Source organism: Ambystoma mexicanum, chromosome 2q (genome assembly GCF_040938575.1).
Source record: "Ambystoma mexicanum isolate Mex_15411 chromosome 2q, UKY_AmexF1_1, whole genome shotgun sequence".
NCBI lineage: Eukaryota > Metazoa > Chordata > Amphibia > Caudata > Ambystomatidae > Ambystoma > Ambystoma mexicanum.
Window position 1 is genome coordinate 1,372,593,216 of NC_090924.1, and position 13,822 is coordinate 1,372,607,037.

At 45.3% G+C, this 13,822-nt stretch overlaps 1 protein-coding gene across 3 annotated transcripts in view; it reads left to right on the forward strand.

Moving 5' to 3' along the window:
* The window catches only part of LOC138570179 (thyroid hormone receptor beta), a 1,132,895-nt gene that overhangs the window by 509,944 nt on the left and 609,129 nt on the right, over positions 1–13,822 (forward strand). For all 3 annotated transcript variants that reach the window (XM_069648855.1, XM_069648857.1, XM_069648856.1), the window contains exon 3: positions 3,709–3,795. The gene's annotated coding sequence lies outside the window, so the exon portion shown is untranslated. The remainder of the gene's footprint in view (positions 1–3,708; positions 3,796–13,822) is intronic.

Genomic DNA, 13,822 nt, shown 5'->3' on the forward strand with positions numbered 1-13,822 from the left:
GCGCTTCAAACTCGGAAAAGAGATGTCACCATGGGGGTACACGCTGTTCCACCATTTGGCTATTGCTTCCTTTAAGGGTACAAAAGAGTATTTTGACGTGGTACAAGCTTTTACCCTATGAATTGCATTTACTAATTTCCTCAATAGCAGTGCCTGTATCAATCACCTTCATTTACATGGCAAACGGGATATGTGTGTGTTTGTAGTGACCGTGAGTGTTAGAACTCCTCTTCTTCACCTGTCCTACCTTTTTGCCTTTTTTTCAGGAGCAAGTGTTAATGGGGTGGGCTGATTGAATTTTTTTGCACTAATCATCGAAACTTTTATACAGCACTGCCCCAACTTGGAAGATATCAGAGTGCTTTGCAATAGCTCTACAATATGTTTACAACATAGTACTAATAGCTCACCTCTTACTCTTTGCGCCGCCTACTGTCTTCTTTCCTTTGAAGACTGGGCTTGATGCAGTGGGTCGAGCCCTTGCTAGATCAGTGTAACTGAACCTTATCATCCTTCACGCCTTTCAAAGTTGTTTATATTGACATAGCATAAGGGAAAGAACCATTCTGATTTTGAGTAATATTCCCCATCACTGCTTCAGGTTCCCTAGCCTAGTGTCAGAACACCACTGACTAGACCATAGACCAAATCATGCTCATTGTCCAATTTGGGTTAAGATGCTTGAAAGGCACACAGAAATGTTCTGAGAGAACCCATCTATGCACAAGAGATACACAAGTCCTTCTAAAGGATAGAGGAAATGCAATGTATTAGACGGCTTGTATAGTACACTTTGTTGAATGTAATGATTGTGGCTCTGCAAAAAATGAGGGAGAGTGTTGATTGACACGAACACTTTCGCACACTACGACAGACGACGGACAAACACCAGAGCCGTCTACCTGACATTACCCAACACAAGGGTCAGGCAAAGTCAGGCAACTGACCAGAATCACTCACACCTGACGGCACTTTCCCTTCCCACAGGGATGAAAGGTGGAGCATGAGACCACAATATGGGCAAGGCAGACCGCACGACGAGAGAGCTAACTAAGCACAGCAGTTCAAGAGGATGAGAAAGACGGCGCAAACCGAGAGGGTGACAAGAAGAGGCCTGTGAAACCTCCACGAAGGGAATCGTAAGATCGCAAACAATAGCCAGCGTGTGTTTCAGCAGATGTCAACGGTACACAGGGCCCTCCTCTGCTGATAACTAAGCCGGGGAGAGATTCTTGCCTCCGTGGTACCGACCTTGACTTCCGAGACAAGAAAAGCCAAGCGGTTCATCACAGCCAGTGAATCGAGGGGAGAGCCTATAGGAAACCAAACTGTGTTGAACAAAAGTAGCCACTGGCTAATTGCAGAAAGTACAAAGAACTGTTAATGCGAGAGGGGAAAACCAGCTACAGAGGAGTCCGACACCATGTGAGGCAAGAGACTTTTTATAGAAAAGAGACTTAACCACTGAAGGTCCTCGTACCCAAGAGTGGAACTGTTGTCTTGTGCTGGGAAAGCACAAGATTGTGCTGGGCTCCGGAGTCCCGCCTTGTCTCATGCTCAATACATGGGGAAGGGAGACCCCTACTACCGCATCCTGGCTTATTATTTGTGAACACTTCTTGCTTTCCTGTGAATCCTATCCCACACTCTTTGTTTGTATTTAGAGTAAGGATTGGCAATAGGTTTTTCTTAGTATAGGCCCCTTTTATTTGACAAGACGTGACTAGGACTGCCTTATTATTTGATGGTTGTAGTTTGCTCCCATCTTCGATTTAGGTTTAGATTAATCGTTTTTCCATCCCGCAGATACAGTTTAGTAAACACCCTTAAACTCTGATCACTTGTGTCTGTCTTTACTGTTGCCACCATGAGTTCCTTCTATAGAAAAGGGTACAATACCCTTGGGGATTAAACAATGAAATAAGAAAGGGCAACTAGTAAAGGCTGACACCGAGTTTTACTCGCGTTTCAAAGAAGAAAATAGTTTATGTAATTTTTTTTTAAATCATTTGACGTAAATCTCTTGTGGACTTGAAGTCCAATATCTCAGCATGATGGCTAGTAATCCACAAATACTTGAAGATATTCCTTTTGAATGAATCCACCACGTTTGAACAGTAGTTGTGCCACGGTGTGTCGAGTGATGTTAGTCTCTTGCAAAAAAAGAATGGAGTTCTTTCCTTCGAATAGAGTACTTGAGTTCAACCACTAGTTTCTTTGTGGTATTTGATGTTTCACCTGCATTTACCTCACCACAAAGGCCTCTAGCATCATGTACCTATCAAAAGTGGTTACACAAGTGGCCGAATGCCTCCAGCTTAATGACTCACCCGAAAGCAGATGAGTAATTGGTACACCATTGATTATACAGTAACAGACAGAACATGAGCGATGGAAATGTTCCCATTTTCATAGTTATGAACCTCGCCTGTGATTCAATCTCGTGCAAAGAATATGCTTTCACCTATAAATTATACAAATTAACTTGTCACTGAAACATTTGTGTGCTGTGTGATGCTGTTCTGCCAGTTTCACGGGATATTATGTGCGTGTAAAGACAATGTTTGCATTGTTCTAGTGTGTTTCCTCATTTTTGTGTTAACAGAGAACCTGATGAAGGGGGAGTGGATTTCCCCGAAACATGTTGTGCGCAGTTATGAATTATTTGAAAATATGAAATCTCTGGCAGAAGTGCTCAGAGCATACCTTGTATTTGCGCTGTTATGTGTGGGAAGGGAATGCTTTGATGAGCAACAGTTTGCATGCGGACATATTGCAGCGTCAGGAGTTCCAGGGCTGGGTGCTTTACATTCATAGCGAGTGCATCATGAGGCCTTCACAAGGTCTTACTAGTGAAATGGGAAGCTGGCCACAGAGGGTAGGCGGCACAGTTGAGCATTGGCAACATAGCATAGCATATATTCACGGCCTATATGCTATCTATTGTACAAAGAGCAGGGAAGGACTGGTAGGTGTTCCTGGTTTAGTGGTGAGGCCACAGTCTATTGTCTGGGGTCCTTCAAGGACAGCTGGTGTCTTTTCATTGTGTTTTAGGAACCGAGCCAATGAGGGGGATGCTCTTTATTTCTATGGAGTTCATGTTACAGGATCTATAGTCTTATTTGTTTAAATTGTACGGGTTCCAAAGCAGCATACTGAGGTTGCAAGCTGTGTGATTCCCAATTGGTGGCCATGCTTGCAATTTCTTGCTACATTCTGATCAAGTATGGGGATTTGGGGTACATCATTCCATATGTACATATATTAATATTCCTCTTTTTATTTTTCAACCCTCACGACCTGACTCGCCTCTTTGTGCTACTGTCTAGGCACCTTTCGGGAGAATGCCTCCGCCACCTGTAAATGTGTTATTTTAAGTAATTTCTGAACGAAATTGACATCCCTGTTGTTAAAATAAATAAAATTACAAAAATACAAATAGGATGCAACGTGTCCTGCTCCCTTAACCCCGGGATAATCCTTTCCAGCCGTCCTCAAATTCAAAACGGACTTTTAAAATGTGGGTAGGTTAAGTACAATTGGATGGTTGGAAATGTGGTAATCTTTGAGTGATGGCATAGTAACCTGTTGCCATCTACGGTTTCTGTCATTCTTTATCGTGATGTAATTTCAGCTAGCTTTTGGAGGTCCTGGAAAGTTACCATTCATCATAGGTACCTTCACCATGTATTTGTTTTTCATTTACAGTTGGCGAGAGGATGGAGATGGGACTGTTTTGAACGACCCACGCATGTTTTGTCACTGACTGGAATGTCTTTAAAGCTTCTCACAAAGGTATGCATTTATATGTATCAGCAGTCTGAAGAGTTGTTTTGTACTTTGCAATAGGTCGCCTATGTGGAGTTGAGCGAGTCCATTGATGTGTTTTATAGGACGCACTAAATGTAGTCCTTGTGGAAAGTTACCTGTTTGAGGGGGGACCGCGGTGCCAACTGCTCCACCAAGCTCAGGAGGGCAAGGCCATAGCTTAGACTCCATACATAGTCTTTAAGGCCACGCTAAGTCTTGATTGCCAAATGTAGTGGTATTTTATGAAAGGGACTCTGACCCACTGTTCGAAGCAACTCCATTCACAAAGCTCTCCGAAAATAAACAGCCAAATGTTCATGAATTGTCAGCTGCCAACCTGGGCCAGATCTCTGCTGTCAACAAGGCATACAAGTTCTTTAGGCTGAAGTCAAGCATTTGAGTGATCCCATTTTCATATATTGGCATTTTGTTTTGTTTGATTTTTGACATGTTTGCTGCTGCTTCCGCTGATGGGTATGGAGGTGGAGTTTCATGATGTAATGACATGAGTTGATTGTGGAAATGTTTGGCACAGCCTCTTGTTTATTATGTTGTGATATGTTAATATGCTATGTTAACTCGCCGAATCACCCACCACCTTTGCAATATCAGAGCATCTAGGCGTGGGCGTGCAGTGGCTTACTGTTGCCCACCAGGAGTGTCCAGACCTTAGTCTGCTGTAAGAAAGAAAATAAGAGGATGGGGAAGCGGGAAGTAGTTGCCACAAATACAGAGAGGGAGGGAGGGAGTTAGGGAGGGATGCAGCAGTGAAGAATGTTGTGAAAGCAGGGGTGCCCGTCAGTCCTGTTAGGTGGACTGTGACCATGCAAAAGGGAGGAGAGGATATGTCGTAAAGTGTTGGATAATTGGGTTGTGTTTCCAACACCAATTTGGAGAATTCTAAGTTAGTGCCCAATGAAATATTGGATGCATGAGGGGTGCAAGAGTATGCTCGAGCAGTCCGGGAAGTTTGGTAGATTATTTTACTTTGCGTCTCTATACTATGCACGCCTGGTAAAATTCTAGACTATTAATTCTGCGACTTTCAAGCCTCAGCCAAGAATACAGTATGTATAAAGGAGAATGTTGTTGGTAACAGAAGGTAAGGCCTGTTCACTTGATCAAAAAGGTTATTAGGAAGAGTTTGCTCCATGTCATGACATGCTGGACTTTGTTATGGTGAGACAGGGTGGTGCCTTACTCGGAAGTAAGTATCAAAGTGTAATAGTACTAGCCCTTTTATAGCGAGAAACCATAGCCTGAGCTCCCAATACAGGATGTGTACATTACATTGTCTAAAAGGCAGAGGTGGATGTGCTGCCAAACAGTGTAGGACTGGCACACTTCTCTCATGTTATGTTACTGTGGTTTGACTGTTACCCGACTGTCATGCTCTGTACAGCACTTTATGCCACAGTAAGGCCATCTCATAGGACTGTGATGGGTAGGGAGGGATGATTTCAAGTCACAAGCCAATAATGCAAACACCAGTGCTATCAGCACTGAGGGGGCTCTTCAGTCAGCCAAAGTGGTGGCAATGGGTGTGGAACAGATTGAATGTGCCCCAAAATGGACTGCCGGGCAAGAGAAATGATGGTCTGGTTAGCATTACACCTGGAAATCCGTTTAATAGTCTCCCGTGTGGTTGTATGTCAGAAATGTGAATTTGCCAGGTTTGCAGCTCCCTGAAAAACGAGCAGGCACTTCTTTTTTTGGTGGCCCCTTTGTCTACACAGATTTTATACTGCACCAAGTTGCCTCCACAGGAATGCCAGTGCACCTTTTGGCTTGTTTTTTTGTGCAAAGTGTTTAAGCACATGTACAGTGTCTGTGGCTCAGTCGAGGGTCCGACCTTTAAGCCTTCCACAATGCCAGAGAGAACCTGAGTATGTTGAAAACAGGGAAAAGCTCTTTTACTTACTCCGGTAGCCCCTGCACAGCCACAAACGGCCAGGACTTCCAACTTTCCAATAGACCGCAAAGCTGGAACGAGATAAGGCCTTTTTTAAATTGGGGTATATTGAGATTTTGGTGGTTTTCCGTCCCTGTTAATTGTAAAGATGATATGCAAAACTGTCTCCTTGTTCGGTATAGAGATCATGGTGGCTCTAGGTCTGTTATGGAAAAGCAAAATGAGAAAAATAATGGCGACTGGAGATTTAAGGATTTCATAAATATCCTGGAAGATGTCGAAAATCGGAGGAAATATGTGAAGAGGAATAGGATTAAGTAAAATAGAAGTAGGGAGTAAGAACAGAAATGAGAAAAATATAGTTATTCATTTAATGGAACAGTTGGAAGATTTAGTTATTTTGTCAATCTGATATTTTGTCATGTAAATTGGTTTTGTTTTTGCATTTGCACTGTAACCATGTGTCAGTAATCTTAAATATATAAGCGTATTCGGCGATTCGTATGTATGCAGGGATCGAAATAAGTATTTAGTGAGCAGGCGATAAAAGCAGGTACTGGGTGTCGGGCATTAACCAGTAAGCAGGAGCTACACCTGGGGAACGAGGACCAAGAGTACCATGCTGCAAATCTACCTTCATTAACGTGTTCTCGTTTGCATAGGAATAGTTGTGCTACATATGCCTGAATGCTCCTTTGTACACATTCTCATGTGCAAAGTGTTCATGTCGGACAGGCATGCCTGCATGGTACCAGCTGTACTGGGAGGTAGCGGGTGGCGTCAAGCCAACCAGGCTCTCTACCTGCTCTATACCCAACGGCCTAAATAGCTCCCAGCTAGGCTATGCCTAGCCCTGTTTATGTATATACATTGCTAGTATGGTCTGATTATCTGTGCTGTTTCGGTAATAAAATGTTTTTAAAGAATCCGAAACACTGATTATGCTGGGTGTGTGTGGTTTCTATTAGTTGTGAAGAGGTTTCTTGCTGCTTTCTCTGCTAGGAATCTGAGACCAACTCTTAAACATTTCTGAGACAACATGGGCGGCTAGAAAAGTGCACCGCGAGTTAACATGATTCAGAAAACTGTAAAAATGGCCACTTGCCACCAGTTGCAATGATGGCAGGCATACCTGCAAATTAATGGGTGGGAGTAGAGGTGTACCACCACCACCAGCACACACTAACTTCTTTCCTGTAGCACCTTGCCACTTTTGCAGCCCGCCAGGTTTTACACACATGTTTATCTAAACGTGGTTCAACAAAGTTTTACACTACTTTTAGGTGAAAGTGTAGACGTGATCCCCACTTTCAGTGTTCAAATGATTTTCTTTCTGTTCGGGATTTTCAAGACAGCGCATGAAAATTGTGAGAGGCATTTGCACTTTGCACTTTTTGGTGAATCAACATGCACTCATAAATTGGGAGCAGTCGCAGACACATCTTGCTTGTAGCACACTTTGCACATGTCATTGAAGTCTTTGTGAGCTGGCCCTAGGGTGTTTTGTGCTGTGTTGGTGCTTAGATCTATTTGCATTGCCTCTGCCAGATTTGTCCATGTTCGGTGCAGGTTTTATTGTGGTCATGATGTTTGGTGTGGTCTTTTATGAAGATGGTATTTGGTTTTATCTCATTGCTTGATATGACGGTGATGATTTATGCAGCGTCATTGTTAATTAAGTAGATGTTGCTTGGCGTGGTCTTGTGATTTGTTGTAGAGCTGATTCATAATGGTGTTTTTGTATTAGTAATGCAGATGGGTTTTGCTCTTTGATGTTTTGAGGGATTGCTTCAGATGCTTTTCTATTTTCCTTCCGTTTTGGGTTTGTTTTCTTAACCTCATTTGTGGTGCAGGCCATGCTTGATCCAGCAATGGACCGCTTCTTCATATGTGTCGTGGAGGTGGTACTTGTGATGGTGTTGAATTCTTTGGTAAATCTCTTCCAACTGATTGCCAGAGCCCCAGACTCTGGTCTATTGCTTAGGTTAACCTTTCTCAGATCAACGTTTTTTGCTTTAGGTCTGACTCGTCTACAGTGCTCCCATGCAGGGTGTGAAGAACATGCCCCAAGCAGTGAATCAGGTTCATGGTAACTTTGATACATTTTGCAAAATATTTTACCCATTGTTGGAAATATGTATTGCTCATCAACTCTTCGATTGTAGGGTTGCAATGAGCACAGGCCTGTTGGGGATAATCACCTTTTTCACAAGTTTGATCAGCCGTGTTTTCATGCCTCTACTCACTCTACATGTGACCAAAAGTGATAGATAAGAAAGGTAGACTGTCTCCAATAAAAATTAAAGGCAAATTTATTTGGGTGCTGAAAAAAAATCTTCAGTCCCGTCCATATATGGAGGAAATGGCTATGGATTAGGAGTACAGTAGTCACTACAGATGTTTTTCTATGTAGCACTTTAGGGTCAGCCTGGCTTGCATATGTTGTCCAACTCCAAGATATGTATAATTTCCTGTACGTCTTACAGCTCCCCAATTACTCCACGTTGGCACCCTTGAACGCCACTGCAGTTCACTCTGATGCATAACCCCTGCCACTTTCTCTTGATTGCTCACCCTGTGCTGCTTTGGAACATTGCGTTTGATTTTCAGTTGTCTGCTGGGCTTTATCACATATATCTGCAATCTCTGATTGTGTGTGTCATCTGGCATTCGTTCTTTAAGCACGTGTGCATTTCTTCATAATAAGCTGTGTATGCATTTGTTGAATTAGTTTCAAGTGAGATACTTTATGTAGCAAACATGAATACTCCTCATTTATTTTGTATATTCTACAAGTCAACTCGTTTCACATTTACCTTTCTTCAGTACTCTAAGCTATGTAATTGGAAATGGGTGTTTTGCTCAAATAAGAAAATGCTAACTAGTTCTACTTAATACTACACATAGAACAGCTATATCTAACTTCTTTATATAATGTGAAGTTCTGGCCAACATTGCAGTATTGTTTGAATGTAAACAATAAAAAAAAATATCGCTGCGTATGCACGGGATGTGCAAGTTGGTGCCACCCCATGTGTGTTCAGTTGCCAGTCATTTCGAATTTTTAAATTTGGTGGACTTGTTGCTGATTGGTTTCCCCTAGTCATTGACTCTGCGCATGCACTAGCAAGGTAGGCCCATTAATCAGAGAGTGTTTTCCAGAGCCCACATTGAAGATCTCTTGCCTTTACGGGTAGCCCACATGTGAGAGTCACCGGTGACCTGAATATAGGTCTGTGTGACATCAGCACGGTTTTCCAGGCTGCTTATGGAGGGAGCTCTATCAAGGCCATTGTCGAGTCTTGTGTCTGGGGACTGTTTTAGGCCGCCTTTCCAGTTGGAGAATTGCGGCTTGATTGAACACTGAGCGCTGGCTCTTCCACCCAGGTATCTTTAGCCCGGGGACTGATTGTTGAAGGGTGAGAGTTAGTTGCAGCAGGGTAAGGACATGCATTGAGATGTTCAAGGTAGCACAGTCGACAGTCACAGCGTGACCTGGATCAGACCGCTTCTTGGTTACTTAGGTGACTTGACTGCTGAGAATAAGGCCACTTCCCCTAGCGGCTCAAAGCGGATGCCATCTCCTGTGCCTCCTTTACGCTTGGCCTGTATTCATTAGCCATGCCGTGTGCGCAGCCCCGTGCCAGGGCTTTCGGTGGCACGCAATCTTCATACTGCTGGCATGGAATAAAGCAGAGCGCTGACCACAGCTAAATTGCTCTGTAGCCTGAGGGAGCTTTAATGATACCCACGGTCCCAAATAGCTGCCTCATAAACAGACCCTAAGGTTTATCCTGCACGATATGAAGAACTATTTTCCATCCTATAAACCAAGCTTACTTAGAAAAGCAAACGATTCGAGGGGCTATTAGATGTGCTGGCTAACGAGTCGTTCTTCAAATAGACTGTGCTTATTATGGACCACCGCTCTTTCATGAATCTCTCCCAGTGAGTCCCTTGGAGGGGAGTGTGGGGGCTGGGCCACTATGGTGTTGAAACAGTCCTGGTGGAGATGCCTTCCCCCTCCCACTGCTGACAGTTTTGCTATTAAGATTGACCTAATGCAATTATTCCATTAAACAGATGGGTAGAAGTGAAGCGGAAAAGCCTGTGCCAGAAAGTGCCATGAGCCTGGGCTGAAGGACGCCTGAATGGAGTCATTAGTATCAAGGATATGACGCTGCCTTTTGCCTCTCGAGTACCTTTGATCACAACGAGTAAACAGGCTGTTCAGACACATGAGAACATATTCCCAAAATAGCAGGAGCAATGTTATTAAATAGTTTGCGAGTGTCTGCATGGTGTGACTGGCCACTGTTTACATAGCAGCCTGCTCACTTGTAGATTCAGCCCACAGTCTGTATGGTTCTAGCTCCTTGTTGGATCAGGGTCTTATTGTCAGTGGTTGGTAGTGAGAGGCAAGGACGTACCCAACATGTGGGTTCTGCCACTGAGCAGGAGAAGAGAAAACCACAAATGTAAAACGAGAAGGAAAGTTAGATTTTTCAAGGTACAAAGTTTGTTTAATTAGCCTCTGTGGTGGCGTAGCAAGCATTCCGTTTGCTTCGATCGTGGCTGAAACCCACCATGCAAGCTTGCGTTCCAAGCAACCTGACCTCTGCTTCCTCCAGCCTGCCATTTCCACCCCTGCCTTCCTTTCATGTCAAATGTCCATCCCTACCAGCCACACTTACCTTTTTACTTTGTTACTCCGTCTCCTTACTGGCCACCATGGAAATGGAAGAGGGGCTCTCTATGGAGCCCCACCTTCCAGATCCATGGCGGCCATCTTTAGTGAGTATCTTATTTCAGTGAACGGGATGCTGTGAGGTGTCCCATTCATTTAAACAAAATACTTCGCTCTTAGCACCCCATGTTTCCGGACTGGAATCTTGGGGTGCTTATAGCCATGATCACCTGTTGAACGGGTGGTAACGGAACTGGAACCCTCGTTAAAGGCTCTCCCTATGCTCACACCTATTAACTCAGACCCCGGGCTGTTACCACCCGTTCCAGCCCGCGCAATAGGTGATTATGGCTAAAATAAGTCACTGGTTCAAATCCCAGTTGTGCCACCCTGAATTGCTTTCCTCTAATGTTAATAATATGTTTACAGTTATTAGTGGAAATCCTGACAATGAATCCTTACGAGTGAAGAGACCGTTCAGATTGTTGGGTCACCTAGAAGGTTGAGATTTAAAATACAATGTGTCTGTTATTGGCAGTGTTGGTCCCACGCTGTAGAATCAGAGTCTCCATGTAAGAGACTAAGTGGTAACACGTAGGTTGTGAGTACCCAGGCTTCGTGTGTTGTTGTTTTTGTTCCATTGCCCTGAAGGTTAAAGACTTTTTAGATGGAGGTCCCGCTAATCCACTGTACATGTTAGCCACTCATGTGCTGGTATTTAGGAAAATTGAGAAAGTTCCTTCACATGTAAATGGTGCCTTTTAAACGGCTGCTGGTAGTGGGAAGAGTTAATTACATCACACTTTAGAGTGTGGGTGTCCCTCACCCCTGTGCCACAGATAAGCCAAGAAGCAGGCCAGTTTATAAAAAGAATATGTATGTATTAATTAATAGGAACATTAATTCCTTCAGTATAAGGTATGCTTGTAAATCAGTGACTCCACTCTGTTTAACTTTGGGAAGACACATTCTGACCCACCACACAAACCCAGGTATTCAGTTGATCATTTGGAACCCCTCTGCTTCAAGTCAGGGTTCAGGGGAAGGAGAAACAGTAGGTTATTATGTTTCTCCAGCATTGGATCTTTCATGGATTCACATGCTGTGAATATTCCCCGTCGTCAGGTTGGGAACCTCAGTCATTTTTTAATTTAGCGTTTTCCTATGGAAAACTTTGACACTTCAGTGGCCTATCCATGTCCTTTTGGGTGCTTTCGCCACCACGTAGGGTATAAATAGCCCCACACCCGCGGTTTCTCTTCAGATATCAACCGTCTCCAAGTGTTGGGATTACCTCGTGTCGTTGTAATTTCTATACGTGTGGTGAGATTAGTGAAAATGTCTTCAGGCAAATCATTGTTCTGGCCCTGTGCGACCTGCGGGCTGCGGAAAGTGTATGAGGGGGACGGGCATATGGACTGCCTTTATTGCCTCTACCCCATCATTTGGCCAAATCCTGTGAGATCTGTAAGGGGTTCTCTCAGAAGACGCTTAAAGACCGCAATCAGCAGTTGGTGTGCTGGTTGAATGAAGGTACTTACCCTTCCTCGGACGTGGGCTCGGTGCTTAGCTTGGCATCGGAGAGAGCGGCCCACGCAACAGATCATCGCCGGTCAACACCTGTCTAAAGGAAAGTCTTGGGCCAAGCATGGTCGCCTGGACCAGTCACGAGGATCTGGAAGTAGGCCTGAGGAGGAGTCTCAGTGGAAGGCCAAGAAAGATTCTTCGTCGAGACGCTCCTCTTCAGGGGACCATCACAAGTCCTCCTCCAGTAAAGAGTCGTCAAAGCATCGGTCCAGTGGGACCAAGCAGGCGGGGTCGCCTGAACCATCTGCTCATCAAGCGTCGGTTCCTACCACATTGTCGTCGACGGGAGTCCCATCGTCGACAATACTGCGATACCGTCGTCGACTGTGATGTCTACAGCTCCGGTAGGAGAAAAAGACCTGATACTGTCGACCTCGAGCAACCTACTACTGACTAGAGAGGTGTGGCAGGCTTCTGATTTTGACTCTCATCTACCAGACAAGATTCTGAAGCAAGAGACTGCACCGGAAGCGGAGGACGAGGGGGATCCAGTGGCGGATCCGTCGGCCCTGGGCCTGCAGTGTGTTGGTCCGGTGACATCGCAGGGATGGGGGCTGGTCCACCCAGTTACCCTTTGATGAACCCACAGGCGATGCTATCGCTCCAGGTGCTGTCCATGTTACAATCTGTTTGACCAACTGGATTCTAGATTACCTCCTGTGAGCGTGGCTCCGGTGGGGCCTACCGTCCATGCGGCAGGTGTTCCTCCGTGGTCTGCGGCTTGAGCTGAATTGCCTTCACCCCTACAAGTGCCCGAAGATCGGCCACGGTCCCATCCTGAGGAGGGTGAGCTACCTGATTCCGAATCAGACAGTGGGCCTAGGGAGACTATGTCTGCTGGCTCGTAGTCCCCGTCGAGAGACCGGCGTGGGATTCGGATGTCGAATTGGAACCACCTCGTAGTCCGGTACAGCCTCCACCCCCCCCCTCCCCACCCGTTTCATGCAATGATGGCTAAGGCATGTGCGGAGTTTGGCTTGGCTCCTGAAGAACGACGAAAGGAGTGCTTCCTGTTTGACCACATGGGCAAGAGATGAAAGACGGTGTTCTCCGTACCAATCCTCGACCACGTGTGGTAGGAGGGCCTACATACAATGCGACAACCCTTCTCGGAACCAGCTATCAAAGGAAAGTTGGAGAAGAACTTTAAGGCCCTGGAATCGGCACCGAAGTGCTTGGTTTCACAGCCAACTCCTGAGTCGGTGGTTTCAGCGGCGGCTAGCCGAAAAGCCAGAGTCAGCACAAATGTACCACCTCTCCCGATAATGAGGCCAGAAGACAAGATGCCTTTGGTAAGAAGGTTTTGACCGTGGGAGCGATGACGGTGAAGGCGGCCAATTCTCTAGCAATCATGGCTCGCTATGATCGTGAGATGTGGCATCGGTTGGCTCCTCTGCTGGAACACCTACCGGAGGAACGGCTATGATGTTGGTGCGCGAAGGGGAGGAGGCGTCCAATCATAGTATAAATATTGTGGTGAACTTGGCTGAATCTGGTTTTAACGTAGTTCTGCGTCGACAAGCGTGGCTTAAGTCCACAGACTTTCGGCCAGAGGTGCACTACAAAGTGCTGTACATGCCATGTGAGGGGGAGCAGTTGTTTGGGGAGAAAATCGATGAGACCCTTAAGAGTATGAAAGAGAACTCTGAGACTGGCAAGTCATTAGGGGCCGTGGGCCCTCATTTCGTCCCTGCCGACCCTTTCATGGAGCTTTGGGAAATACCAGATTTGCTTCCCCCAGAGACCGAGGCTTCGGGCGATCGGGCTACTCCTCACCGGGATATAGGAGGTCGGCACAGTCTGTGCAAAAGAGTCGAGACTTTCAG